General features: G+C 42.1%; 1 long non-coding RNA gene across 1 annotated transcript in view; it reads right to left on the reverse strand.

Moving 5' to 3' along the window:
- LOC141764095 (uncharacterized) overlaps positions 1 to 14,859 on the reverse strand; it is a 95,195-nt gene that overhangs the window by 77,951 nt on the left and 2,385 nt on the right. The gene's annotated exons all lie outside the window — the stretch shown is intronic.

Below are 14,859 nucleotides of genomic sequence, written 5' to 3' on the forward strand. Positions count from 1 at the left end.
CATGTAATGGCAGGTGCACACACGCACACACACATATACAAACGCACACACCAGCCCGGGGAGGGGAGAGGACGAGGGGAGGGGAGTAAAGTGATAATGCTCCGCCACAAACGCAAGATTGCTTTTTTTTTTTCTCCCCTCTCCTTCTCTAAAGTCCATTTTCTGGGTCACTGCATTGCATTCATTACTGTCTTTGAAGACATTGGGCTCGGAAGGAATAATGCTTCCCTTTCACTCGCGCTGAGAGCGAGCAGAGAGTTGTGAGCACCGGAGTCAGGGCCAGAGGCCTGGGAGGGAGGAGAGGAGGGCGGGGACGCGGTAATATGTGACATCTTTATCTGGTTTTAATTTCAGTCATAAATATTGAATGCTTTATTTGCTCATCTGCAGCTGCCTCCACTCAGTCAGTGTTTGTGTCTCTTGTCTCTTTTCTTTTTTTCTGCTCTGCCAGCACACGCCATGTTTCTTATGTTGTAGCTCGGGGCCAAAGCAATAGGATTAGGTAACGATTTTTCCATTTTCAAATGAACTCCAAAATGGACTTTAGCCGATTGAAACACTAAAAACCCAGCCTGTGGATCCCCTCCAGATTGAATGAATATGAATAAAGCATGATTTAAAATACTCTTGTCTCCTATGTATATCAACGGAGAGCGAGGAGACGAGGCTTTCGGGCCGCTCTCTAAGGGGGTGACACTGACATAGCGAGCATTATGGGAGTCATCTCATCCCCTGGGTGAATCAATAGGTGCCATATGACAGTGGCTCACCCATCAAGTGGCGCGGTGACTGGGGGGGTGCTGCTGGAAATTTGCTTAAAGCCTACACCAATTAACTTCAACATGACAGATTCAGGCAGCCAATGAGTGAGCGCTTTGCATTCTGCCGCCTGCCCGGCTCTGTGGGTACAGAAGGGAAACCTCAGCTGTTAGACGGATGGTGGGATTGCTTTTGTGTGTCTTCCAAGCATCAACCCTTGTACATTTGCAAAGACGAGGTGTGTGTGTGTGGGACGTGGTGGTGGTGGTTGTGGCGGTGGTGGTGGTGGTGGGGACTAAATCTGCAGTGATTCAGGCCCTGCTCTCGCTCCTTAATGATGATGTCAATCTGTGAAAATGCACGCACACATTGGAGCTGTCAGGGCCTCATCAATCAGAGAGGGGTTTGTCAAAGGAGCCCAGGCCCAGATTAACGAGGCGGGGACAATGACGGCGGCCCATTTGCATAGAAAATTACCCTCATCTTTAGGAAAGTGATAGCGCCAAGGAACAGAGGCTGACAATGGGGATGTTAGCGGGCGTCGTTGCGGCGGTTATTGAGGGAAGAAAGCACTTTGATCTCTGTTTTTTTGTATTTAACTCGACTGCGGGAGCACAATTAGAAGATTCGATTGCAGTGTATTTCATGAAATGGACACTTGAATACAAACTTGCATTTCAGCTCTGATGAATGGATTTAATAGCTAACATGGAAGCATATAAACAGAGGTGTTTTTTGCACTTGTCACTGCTGCTTCCACATTGAAACCTCCCCACAGAACAACACCAGCACACCCCCCTCCTCCTGTCCATTTGCTTTCCTGCCCAAATGAGACAGTGATGAATCAAGTGGGTTTTAGCTCCGTTTTTATGAACTCCTCCAAGAATACACGCCGAGTTCATCTTTAGCCGCAGCTCCGGCAAGCGCTCCTCCCTCCCGGCTCGCTCCATTGTCAGGCAGAGGAGACAATGGTTAAAGCTACATATTAACTCGGCCTGTTGTTCGCAGCTATTCTGCTCCGCTGCCATCTGGCTGAATTGGCTCCTCTCTCTCTCTGACAGACAGGACAGTAAGGGTCAGGTCACCTGCAGGGACAGGCCAGAGTACATTAAGGCATAATGGTGGAGCTCCAGTGTGTGTGTGTATTCATGTGTGTGTGTGAAAGCGGGAGTCAAAAGGAGAATTGTTTCTGTTGCTAGTCTAGATAGTGTGTGTGGTGTGGGAACTGGGATTCAAAGACAGTTTGTGTGAATAACAGAAACTGTTTGTGAAAGTGTGTGTGTTTGGCGCGTTCGTGCGCCCAAGTACATTTACATTTGCACCTGTGTAAGAAAAGAAAGTGACTGTGTGCACTTTGTGTCATTGTGTTTGTCCTTTCACCACCACAAGAGAAAGTGCGTGTGTTGCTGTGTGTGGTTTAGTGTGTGTGTGTGTGTGTGTGTGTGTGTGTGTGGTGGCAGGGGGGCCTTCCTCGCTGAGCGAGAGCAGGACAGTTAAGGTGTCACCACCATGATGGAGAGGGTCCTCCTTCACAGGAGGCCAGCAGCTGCCAGGTTTTCAGCAGCTTGTGCCGAGGACTCCACATAAGTTAGTGGTCAGAGGGTTTGGGTAATGCGTGATGAAAAGGCCCGAAAAACACAAGATTTACAGCGGAGGTCTAAGGTCGGAGGTCAAAGTGTGGAAGGTCAGAAAGTTTACTTTCTCTCTCGCGCACGCGCACACACACTTCACAGCACTTATGAAAGCTAATGCGAAACAATGCTGTAATGTAACCTTAAAGGGTCAGTTCACCCACTCACTTCCTCCCTTACCTGTAGTTTATGTAATCATGCAGATCATTTTGGTTTTATTTGACCACATTTAATTTTTTTGCGTCCAAACCAAGACAGTAATATAGACTATTTTTAATGGAAAGAAGTTGAAATAAAAATCGTTCACAGTGAGGTCTGTGAATTATCCAGAGCAACCAGCAAACTGTTTACTCATACCATGAATTTTTAATGCTGAGTACCAAAAATGCAGCTCCATTCACCTATTGGGGCAGAAATCTGTCTTAAAACCTTGTCAAATAAAACCAAAACTATTTGCCAGGTCCCCATAACCACCACGGCCATTGCAAACGTTTCTAAACATGTTTTATTATTTGTATATTTCACATTTTACTTGTTTTACCAGCTTAAAAGGGACAGTGTGTAGGATTTAGTGGCATCTAGTTGTGTGGTTGCAGATTGCAACCACCTGCATACCCCTCCGCTCACTCCTCCGTGGCAACGCCGTTCGCCTCGCTCAGAGGCCATCACCATAATAACACCACTTTAGGAGCAGCAGAAGTCAGACGGCGGTTTTACACTCAGTGGCTCACATTATTGCAATTTCACAAGCGTGTCGGAGAACTACGGTAGCTAGGGCTGTCAAAGTTAACGCGTTAATGCAAATTCCCTTTAATGCAACTAATTTCTTTAATGCATTAACGCAACTTGCAATTTTTAGGTTGTAGCAGGCTCACTTTCAGAGCTAGAGTGAAGATACTGACATATGAAACTAGAAAACCTAAGGAATCCATTGGTACCAACCAAGTCATACTAGCTTGTAGGGAAGCAAAAGAGGCTAAATAACGTTCCAAACTTATGCTAAATTTTGGCGAACAAAAACTGTCATGGCCATTTTCAAAGGGGTCCCTTGACCTCTGACCTCCAGATATGTGAATATAAATGGGTTCTATGGGTACCCACGAGTCTCCCCTTTACAGACATGCCTACTTTATGATAATCACATGCAGTTTGGGGCAAGTCATAGTCAAGTCAGCACACTGACACACTGACAGCTGTTGTTGCCTGTTGGGCTGCAGTTTGCCATGTTATGATTTGAGCATATTGTTTATGCTAAATGCAGTACCTGTGAGGGTTTCTGGACAATATTTGTCATTGTTTTGTGTTGTTAATTGATTTCCAATAATAAATATATACATACATTCGCATAAAGCAAGCATATTTGTCCACTCCCATGTTGATAAGAGTATTAAATACATGACAAATCTCCCTTTAAGTCACATTTTGAAAGGACAAATAATGTGCGATTAATTTGCAATTAATTACGCTTAATTATGGACAATCATGCAATTAATCGCAATTAAATATTTTAATTGATTGACACCCCTAATTTAAATATAACATTTGTATCCCGAGCTTCTTCCAGAAATCAGCAGGTGCTGCTTGCTTCGTTGGAGATTATTAGAAAACTACACACCTGTAAAATAAAGTGGCTTGTTTCTAGTGCAAAAAATACTGAATCCTACAATTTGTTTATATGTTTGGCCTTAAATGTGGTTAAATGTAAATACTGAGTCAAAATTGATGATCAGCTGAAACATGTGCAAGTTTTTAACTAACTCCCCCAAGGTTGTTTAAATTCCCCAAATTTCCAGTGGTAGCTACGGCCCTACTATCTGCACGGCTAGATACCAGTAGAAGTAAGGAGATTTTCTTTTCTATAATTTGGTGCAGCAAACCCTTTCACTACAAAGATTTTTGTTGCATTCACAAGCTAAACCAAAGAGGACCACGCTACAGCTTTCACTTCTTTCACTCCTTATTCACATTTTTCTCTCCTTTCTGCTGGATTTCAAGGATGACCTTTAAATCTACTTAGAGAAAAGTATCTCCACAAACTGTATTTAAGGCCAGTAAATAAATAAATAGCCTCATTAATCACCACTAGATCAGAGTAGACACTATAACGCCCTGACAGTCGACTTGGCATCCCCCCCTTATTACACTGTCATGGACCAATAAACATCCATGCCAGCGCCACTCCACCAATCAAACACCTGGCATTTTGCAGGTCGTTAGGGAGGACGGCGAATCAGATCCCTCGCTCGCGCAGGGGAGGGGAGTCGGCTCTGTGCCCGGACCCTCCTAATTTCACCAATGGGAATGAAGCACTCCTTGTAATCCAATTAAAGGAGCGTAAGCGGTTTGTTAGACACTGTGTGTTAATGTAAGCACTATCCAATATACTCTGGGCTGGTAACAGCATGACTGGGGATACACTTTGGTCCATGGAACATAGGAGCAGTATACAGCTGAAGGGGCTGCTGTGGTAATATCAGGATCTCAAACCAGGCTTGCGAATACAGCAGGGGAGGGGGAGACGGCCTACAGCTCTCAGAATGATAATACTGCTGACCTTTGGTTGTTCTTCTTCAGGCATGATGACGAAGACAAAAGAGCTTTTAGGAGACGAAGAATGAAAAAGGTCATCGGCAAAGTCATACAATATGTACTTTAGGCCTGTGACAGTATAATGTATATATTAGCAGTATTTTCTAAAATGAGGATGCAAGTAAGACCCCAGAAACCCGAGTAGGATGGTTCCCTGATTGCGTGCTCTCATTGCTATTCAGCCCCATTCGCCGCGTGAATGTACAGCCGTGCATCTTAATTGCATTTTCTAAGCAGCATTTAATAACTGTAGGTTTGTACCATTGCAGATGTAAGGACGAGTGTTTTCTCACACTGGCACCTCCCATTTCCTCCGATCCGGCAGCTGCACGAGAACACGCTGCATCGGACGCGGAGGAACTTAATCATATCTCCTTCAGATGCACCGAATTGAACTTAATTAGATGCTACATCACCTCGGCGAGGGGCTGCGTGGCAAATCTTATTAAGAGAAAGCAGTGTGTTTCTCCAACGCGCGCTGATTCCTTTACATCTTGGCGTCTGTGGGAGCGAACCCCGCCGAGGCGTATTCTCCAGCCCCTGTAACTAATGACGCCGTCGCCCAGATCTGACAGTGAGCTGTGTCTGTATATTGTGCTTAATATCATAATAATAATGAGAGCAAATTAGAACAATCAATTTCCATGGCTGGTTGTTGATTGGAGGAGGAGGTGGAAGTGACAGGGGGTGATCCATCATCCTCGGCCAGTCACATTAAGGAGAGCGCCGTGGAGCAGGTGGGCTGGGCTGGAGGCCAGCCGCAGCCAATGGGAACGGGCGGGGAGGGGGGGAGGGAGATCCATTACACCCAAATCAAGTGCTAATGTAGCTGTGAAGTGGGTAAAGGAGCAGAGGAGGAAAAAGAGGATGAGAGAGAGGGTGACGCTGAGACTTATGACAAGTGGGCTCTTGAGCGTGTGTGTGTGTGTATTTTGTCGAAGGATTTGTTTATTCACCTGCGAGAGTGTCCATGCATCCTTTAGCTAGAACCTTTGGTATTTCACAATGAATTCAGTGAAGCATCCCCACAATGCTAAACCAAAGCACAACACAAAAGCCCTTTTTTCCAGGTCCATAATCACACTCACACAGTCACATCATGAACTGCAGCTCGAGTCCCACAAGGGGTCACTAAAATCTCACCTCCCTGCAACCCTCCGGAGTCTCTCAAATGCAGCAGTCCTATCACAGAATCATCATGTGCCATTTGTAAAACCACACACAATAAATGCAGCACTTCAATATGCATGCCATGATGAAAATCCTCAATGTTCTGCCACTGACTGCTGACCTTACCACGGGCACAAGGAGATCCTAATAAGCTGTGGAAACAATTGTGAACACTATTAGCATGGCGTGGAGGCTTGGCTGATGACAGTCACTCGACTTCATGGTTTTTAAATGTATAAACTGTGGCCTCACACACACACATCATTTCCTTAACCCACTTCCATCACACACACCAAGAGGCACAGCCATCATTCAACAGTTAAAGCTGCAGTGGGTAGAATTGGAGCAAATGTCATTAAAACAAGTTATTTTAATAAAACGGTCACTATATCCTGACAATATAGTGCATGAGACAGGTCATCTGAAAAAAAACATGTGCCTCTGTGTCCTCCGGTGCTCCTAATGGCATCTGCAAGATTTCCAGACCGGAAGAAACCAACCAATCAGAGCCGAGCTGGAGCCTTGCCGTCTCTGAGCTGCTGTCAATCACTCGCAAACTCCGATCAAACAGTCAAACTAGGCAGCGCTGTTCAAATATTAATCAATATTCTGTTACTGTAATGCCTATTTCTCGCCTCGATTGTTTTCAGAAACATCTTGTAGTGTACTGTTTAGCTGTAAAATGAGAAGGTTTGTGACCCGGCAGCCATGTTGAGATCAGTTGAGGAAATACCAAGCACCGCCCACCAGCCGTATCAAAGCCAATAGGAACGCTCAATAGTTTTCTCTCAGAACACTTGAATTACAATATGCTACGAGGTTATTATGGAAGTTTTGCCCAATGATGCCAAAAATATTCCGCCTACTGCCACTTTAATGTCAGACTCCAGTTGGAGTTACCCGACCACAGCCAAAACTCCTCCGTTTTAAGAAAAAAAAACAGAAAAAGCAACATTAAGTACATTTTCGCTTTTTATAAGCTCATGTTGGAGTCTTTCTCTCTAATCCTATTTCTGCCAAACGATGGCATGGGGCGAGTATATTAGATTTCATCAGCAGCCATCAATCATGGCCGCACTTAACACGATCAGCTCCCCAGTTTATTCAGAGCGAACAATGGGGGACAGGCACGTCCCGCCTGCAACTGAGTAAATGAGGAATTTAAATACTGCACAAGAGACTACGGCGGCTCGGAGGGGGCTGACTGATTAAAGGCCACAATATCTGCTTTTCCAGGCAGATGATCTGTCAACGGGGATGCAAGAGGAGGTTTATTGAAATAATGGGCTGCTAATGTGAGGTTATTCTAGAGCACGCACACACGAATGCTTGTGAGGATACTCATTGTGGCAACATGTCTTTGCAGCCAGAGCACACTCACAAACGCACATCGTCTAATTTTCACACACATGCACACACCATGTTTCCCAGCACAGCATCCCCATACTGTCTGCTATTGATGGGTAATTTATCAAATGATGTCTCGTTCACCGTTGAGAGGAAATTAAATCATGTAGTTCCAGATCCTGATTATGATCATGAGATGTCCCTCTTGTAAATTATTATCAGTGAAATGATTATTTCTTTTCACAGCTTTGCCAACATCCCAAGTCTCTCTCTGGTTTTTCCATCTAATCCTCGTGTTAATGATAGCCTATACAATCAGTTACCGAGGATGATAATGGAGGCAGGAAAGGCTGGAAGAATTTACTTGTGATGGAAAGGTCAACACTTTAGATTGCTATACTGTGGAAAAGTTTGAAGTGGAAGTGCGTTTTTTTTCTGCTCTTGAGCAGAGAAATGACCACCACAGGCCATCCATATCAGTGAAAGAATGGATGAATAATGTACACAACAGAATTAAAGATGACACTCTTTACTTGTAGCTCATGACAGCCGCCTGCATGCAACCAGCTGACCAGCAACAATGTATGAAGCTGCACTAGGGGTGTGATTCAAATCGGATTATTTTTCTTAGTACATGCTGCAGCTGCCCTTAGAAAGTACGTACTATTGGAAACGGTATGTATACAATTGGGACTTAATACTTTGTTATAACATTGCGCCTTGAACTTTGACCTTCTTGCTCATATATCCGCTGCGCAGAGGATTGTGGGTCAGAAAAGCATGCTGGCATGCTACCGGATGTAGTAGAACCAAGCCCCCAGGAAGTGCGCCGGTCGTCGATCTGGACTTTCGTAGTGGCCAAACGACGGTACTGCAACTTCCATGTCCGTCACGTGATGTATTGGGCCCAAAAATAATTTTTCCCATAGACTTACATTGGGAAAGAGACGTCTGTAACTCAGCGGATCATTTTTTTTTAAGGTGAATCAACTTCACAGTATGAACACTCTAATAGTCTTTATTTAAAAAATTCAGTTTTTAAAGTTGTAAAATGCACTAATAGAGGAATCCAGAATTATTTCCCTTCCTCCGTTCATGTGAATGAGACCCAGACCGAGGCTGGAGTGCAAGCCGCGACGACGGCGTGACGTTGGGACCCCGTGACCGAGTCATTTGACCGACCGTCCTGCGCATGTTCCATGTGCCCAAGATCCGGGTACTTTCCCAGGCGGAAGTCGAGCCATTTAGGTTTCATGCGCCACTGAGCAACTTTCATAGTAATGAAAGGGGCCCCGCCTCCAACGCTGTATCCAGTTCTCTTAATACATCCATGAGTAGAACATCCTGGTATTTTTGGCTTACTGCATTAGACATAATGGGCTTCGTCCAAAAATGCATACTATGTGCTACATACTCAATAGGTGTACTATTGTTCAACATACGTTTGTGTTAATCAGTAGAATGTATCTTTTCGGATGCACTGAGCAGTAATTTACGTCGTCACTTCCTGAGAACCTCCTTGTCGGTTGGAGACGTGTAGCAATGGTAACCCGTGCCAACCTCATGTGACCAAAATAACAGTTTGTTAGAATTAATTTAAAATATATATTATGCCTAGCAAAGTGAAATCTTATACTAACAGTTAAATTGAAGTGTTATTGATGTTACAGAGCTGTCTGTCAACCTCTGTTATGAACATTATCATCACTACCGCATTGCATTGTGGGATATTTCAGCCACCGTAGTGTCCAGCGTTGCATACTGAAATATGTCACCGGAAATAGTATGCAATTCGCGTACTATTGGTTTCATGCTAAGATTTCGGTCATACTAAAATATCTAACATACTGTTTTGGTGTGCTAAATAGCATTTTGGTATGGAATTCCGGACGCTAAATATGTATTGGGGCGTACCAAATCTTTTCCCGGCATAGTAAATAGTATGGTAGTATGAGTATTGCAACACAGTCAGTGTCCCTTAAGGGGACCGTTTGTAACTTCCAACACGTATAAATCAATCCGGTCGGTGTCCCATGCGCCCTCGCGCATGCGCGCATGTGCGCTCGCTTGTGGCTACTGTTTTGAGCGATGCTTGTTCATGTTTAGTTTATTAGTTTATTATATCGTGGACAATCCCAATTAATTGACTGTAGCAATAACAGTAAAAAGGGCAGCTTTAGCCAACATGGCTAATATCGAGCTGTAGTCCCCTATGTAGAGCGAGCACAAGCGGGAACCCGATCAACAGGACGCTGACCTTCATTGACTTAACGGCCACAGGTGTGGCTGTTAACAAGCATTTCTGATTCTTACAAACAGTCCCTTTAACCCACAGAGATAACCTGACTCCTTCTCTGTCCTCCCTAATGACTTAATGAGTTCCATTCAACTAGCATTTTAGCCTCGTTCAGCTCATTGTTTTGTTTTTTCAGCCCCCCAACTTTACTGCTTAGGTTCACTCTTAGCTGTTTTCAGTGGAAACACCTCTAACGAAACCACATTACCTGCCCAGCACTTAATAGTTGATGAACACAGTGGAGCATTTAGCAGCTAAAGAGTCACACACAGTCAGCAGCTGATGGAGACCCAAACAGAGCTAAAAAAGAGTGAATTTAGGACTTACCTTCCCCAGGAAGACAGCATCACGGTAGCCGTGTCTTTTTCAGACACAATAGCCACTGCCATAGTGGGAGAAGACAGACAAACAGAAGTGGAAAATCCTCCTGCGTCCCCGAAGTCACAGGTGGTGAGGTAATGTTTTTCCTTCCCCGTGAGTTACATTACGTTACGTTACGTTACGTAAACAACTAGCGCAGCGTTCAGCAGGTGAGGAAGCTGTTGTTGTGAAGTAGGGGAGACCGGGGTCGGCCGGTTCTCTTTTCACTCTGGCATATTTATCTGGTTTTATTTATGTTGAGTTCCCAGTTAAAAATAACTACGTTTTAATGAACACACATGTTTTCTAAAATTAAGTGATTCCTGATTAAAGTCACGTTATGGTGTTGGTTGGATGGCAGTGGCACAATGTTAAAATGCTATAGTTACAGAAAATGAAGCAACCAATAGAAACAATTTGAACATTTAATTCAAACCAGAACCAGAAAACATAATAGAATATCTGTCCATTTATAAAACCAAACAACATTTTTAAGCAAGTCATCACTATAAATGTCTAATTACTTTTGCCATCACTATTCAAACTAATAATTAATTGACGATATAAACATTGTCTTTAATCTTTCAAAATACTTCCCAATAAATCCCAACAAAATTAACAGTTAAATTAATGGACATGTGCCAACCAAACCCAAAATCAGTGTGCCAACCAACCCTGCTCACATTTGACCACATAGGCTCACCACACACACCCTTTTTATAAATGTGGGCCCTCCTTAGGGTTCCCGTCGCTGCTTTAGTGCTTTAGTGCTGAAAAAAAAATGTTTAAGCCACAAATCGAAAAATTCCTTAATTAGGCTACTCTATGCAAAAATGGTAAATTACACATACAGCATTTGTGATTAATTTCTGTGATGCATAGTAAGGCAGCACAATCAATGCAATAAAGACATGCCATTCTTTTTGTTGTAATGGAATCTTGGTTAAATAAATAAATAAAAGCAGACAAGGTGGAAAAATATATCAAAAACAAACACATTCATTAAAATTTATTTTGAAGTTCTACTTAAGTATAAGACTATAGAAAAAAAAAGGATCAAAATTGATTAAAACATAAACTGAAATAAAATATATCAATAACATAGATTAAATACCTGTGGCCCTTTGCTGCAAGTCAACCCCTCTCTCTCACCCTTTCATAACTGTCTCTCTCTCACTATTATTAAAAAGGCATTAAAAAGCCTCAAAGAAATAATCTTAAAAAAATATATAATTCAGGGCAATGCGATCAGCCTGGTCACCTTAAATGGCGTATGAATGACATGGTAACTGCAAGTCATTTCGCGTGCAATAAGAAGGCCATTCTTGCTTTTCGTGTGTCATTTGTACACCCATGTAGTCAGTACAGACTGCAATGTAAATATGCTACGCTCAGAAAACACAGGACTTTCAACCAGGAGACCGGTGTTTGTGTCCCAAAGTTCTAATTAGTTATTTTGAAGTAATGTTAGTGACGTTTGTGATGTGTTTTTTATAGGGCTGTCAAAGTTAACACGATAGTAACGCAATGAGGCAAATTTGTTTTAACGCCACTAATTGAATGAATTAATCCAAATTGCAATTTTTAAATTGTAGCGGGCTCAGTTTTAAAACTAAAGTGAAGATATTGGTAATCATATGAAACTAGAAAAATCTAAGGAATCCATTGGTACCAACCATGTCATACTAGCTTGTCATAAAGGAAGCTAAATAACGCTCCAAAATGACCCTAAATTTTGACAAAGAAAAACTGACATTGCCATTTTCAAAGGGGTCCATTGACCTCTGACCTCAAGATTTATCATAATCAAATGCAGTTTTGAGCAAGTCGTAGTCAAGTCCGCACACTGACACACTGACAGCTGTTGTTGCCTGTTGGGCTGCAGTTTGCCATGTTATGATTTGAGCATATTTTTTATACTAAATGCAGTACCTGTGAGGGTTTCTGGACAATATTTGTCATTGTTTTGTGTTGTTACTTGATTTTCAATAACAAATATATACATACATTTGCATAAAGCAGCATATTTGCCCACTCCCATGTTGATAAGAGCGTTAAATACTTGACAAATCTCCCTTTAAGGTACATTTTGAACAGATACAAAATGTGCGATTCATTTGCGATTAATCACATTTAAATATTTTAATTGATTGACTGCCCCAGTTTTTAGTGGCTTTTGTGACGTGTTTTCTGTACTTCTGTTACGTTGTGTCTGTATGTATTTGACTTAGTTTACATAATTATTTTAAGCCCAACCATGATGTTTTTCCTAAACCTAACAAATGGTTGTGCTACTTATCTAAGTGAGTGGCTTTTTTGCTTAAACCGTTACTCTAGAGTTGTTGCGTCGTGTAAAAATGATACTCAAAAGAGGCGTATAAATGACACGTGAAAAGGCCAAAATGATACGCAGAATGTCCTTAATGTCGTGCTATTTCTACGCCTTCCCATGAGATCAGGTTGGTGCAATGCGTTGTAATCCAGTATATCTTTCCACTGTGAAGCTCACACTGTCTGGTTTATTGAACTCATTTTTAAGGTCAAGTATACGAGGTGTTCCTCATCTTCAGTCCCGGTGTATTATAAAACAGTTGATTAAATTAGCATGCAATTGTACAAGTTCACTTAATAAACTGATAAATTTGTCATCGTTTTTTGAAACAGTGTTCCACTGTATCCGTTGTTCCTGTCCTCAGAATATTTTATGTCACAGCACAGAAGTGTTTGTCTACTTCCCTTATGGTGTCAGCCCTGTGAGTTGTGTCCCTCTTCGCAGCATAATTGATTTTTTACACAAACTCAGCATGAGGCCACAGACATTTCACAGTAGGAGTCATATGACACAAACCATTTGACTTGCATGATGGTCTCAACTTGGCTCGTTGGGTTAAAGTTAGGAGCACAAGTCTGAATGTTCATTGGTTGTGTATCAGAGGATACTGTGTAGGAATGAAGCAGGAAATAGCAGTAGGGAGGTGAGAAGTTGTATGGAGGCAGCGTAACGCAGATCTCCATCGTGTATTGCTCGAGGACTTCAGCGGTGATGTGGCCAAAAGAAGGACGAAGGCACTGATTTAAACATCTCTTATTGAATTCAAACATAGGATATGATACCAGTTTGCTGTGTACAAACAGATTAGTGAAACTTTGAAACTTCTCTCAATTCAAAAAAATGTCTTTATGCCAATTTGGGAGCCTTTTCCCCAACAGGTCACAAGGTGGCTTTAAAGAAAATGAAAACTAAAACATTTTACCATGAAATCATGTGTGACGCAGGAGACACTGTGACCAAAGCCCATCAAGAGGTGAACAAATATTTGAGCGCATGCAAGACAGTCATGTGTAAGGAAGTGATGCAGAGCATATCGATTTTTTTAATTCATTCGCACAAGACCAAACTTGGGTCTATTGAGGGACGGAAAGGTCTTAAAGGACAAAACAGAAACACTAGCAGACAGTGCTCACAAAAGGTGTTACCTATTGGACCTTAAACTCTCAGTAAAATCTGTTTTTGGTCAAAGAATACTGTAACAGTGTGATGTTTAAAGGAAAACATCAATTTACAGTAGACAATGATCAAGAAAAATCTTGAAAACTGGACCTCACTGGAACCAAGAAGGACAGCAGCTTTGACAGCTTCTTACTTAAATTGAACGTAACACCTGTAATTTCATTTCCTAGTAGTGTAGTAGTATGATGACTCCTGAAGTAAAAAATCTGAGGTTATTAAAGATTAAAAACAAAATACACTGTTAAAGAAATAAAAACAAAAATCTACATCGTAGCTGGATTAGGATCACAATTTAGAATTTTATAAATCAAGAGGAGGAAGATAAACTCTAAATATCACTTACTTACTGAACTTAAAAAGCCTTTCACACCACTGGGTCCCTGTTGATCAATAAACCACCAAGGCATTCTTTTGTCTTAAAGAAAAGGTTGAAGATGTTTGTTTGTTTTTGTATTTTTGCTACCCCTTTCTTTGACCCCTTCACACAAATCCATGTCTACACGTGACCCCTCGTCACAGGTTGCATCTCTAAGACTTATGAGCAGTAGTTTCTCCGCTCGGATTGTTTCATTTTAGTAATATTTAGAGTGTTGAAGAGGTGAAACTTAACAGTATTTCACAAGAAAAACATTTTTTTTTAGAGCAAAGCACATAAAATAGGCAGAAGTTTGTGTATCAGAGTTGTTTTTCCTGCCACAGGAATCATGTTACAACCCCATAGATTATTCTAGCGACCCTCGGGTTGTAACAGTAAACAACTGCTTTATACAACCTGTATAAACATAAGCTTGCATTAAACTAGTTGAATGAATCAATCAAAAAATTTACCTGTGTGCATCAAATATGCAGCCCAGTCGCACAGCAGTTTGTGAAATAGTCACAAAATTGTATGTATTGATATGTGTACATAGACAAAAATTTTAATTTTTTTTCGTGATTGTCAGCATGAAATCAATTCGTATTTGTGAACCGGGAAGTTTAGAGAGCGGCGAACACCACATACGGAGGAAGTTTCTGGATGGGTGGGTCAAAATACACCAGACTTTCGCCCAGGAGACCAGTGTTCGTGTCCCATGTGAAACCACAAGTTGAAGTTCATATATTTGTCTGTACTTAAGTTACGGCACTTCCGGTGCTTTGTTCTGAACCATCCAGACCTCTCAGGTCATCTGGATCAGGTCTGCTTAGTGTCCCCA

This window comes from Sebastes fasciatus, chromosome 3, assembly GCF_043250625.1.
Source record: "Sebastes fasciatus isolate fSebFas1 chromosome 3, fSebFas1.pri, whole genome shotgun sequence".
NCBI lineage: Eukaryota > Metazoa > Chordata > Actinopteri > Perciformes > Sebastidae > Sebastes > Sebastes fasciatus.